This window comes from Pterocles gutturalis, unplaced genomic scaffold (assembly GCF_000699245.1).
Source record: "Pterocles gutturalis isolate BGI_N339 unplaced genomic scaffold, ASM69924v1 scaffold32650, whole genome shotgun sequence".
In the NCBI taxonomy this organism is placed as follows: domain Eukaryota; kingdom Metazoa; phylum Chordata; class Aves; order Pterocliformes; family Pteroclidae; genus Pterocles; species Pterocles gutturalis.
The window spans coordinates 31,552-32,109 of NW_010139331.1; positions in this window are offsets into that span (position 1 = coordinate 31,552).

The following is a 558-nucleotide window of genomic DNA, read 5'->3' on the forward strand; positions in this document are numbered from 1 at the left end:
TATAACAGGTTGGTAATACTTTTGAGCTTTGCAGTTTGCTTTCTGGTCATGCATTACTTATATTTAGAGTTGGTTTAAGCTGATTAGGAAATGGAGGTCTGAGCTTGCAGAAGAGATGAGCGTTTCTTGAAAACTTGGGTTGAGTCTAGGTTTTTTTGGCATTTGTTTTAATTATGCCTTGATCCGTTCTCTGAAAGTCACATTCTACTCTTAACGGCATATCAAGAGAGAATCAGCCCTAATTTCTAGTTAGTTCTGCAAATTTGGAGCAAGCCCTTAAGTGCACTTAAGTCCTGAGTGTCCTTAGCAGAGAGGCTAAAAGTAAAAGAATTCTCCCACCAAACAAATATCGTTTTAGTGTTCACAACAGACCAATTTTTAGAAGATAAGAATGTTTTTAAAAGGAGCTTTCAGGAAAAAAAATTGAAAATGCATATCAGGTATCTGTTATGAAGAGTTACAGAAAACAAAGTGTACCATCAAAAAAGTTTGTGAACTGACCACCTAGTTTTGGAGTTTAAACCAATTTATCCATTTTTTATACCCTTTTTGTTAAAG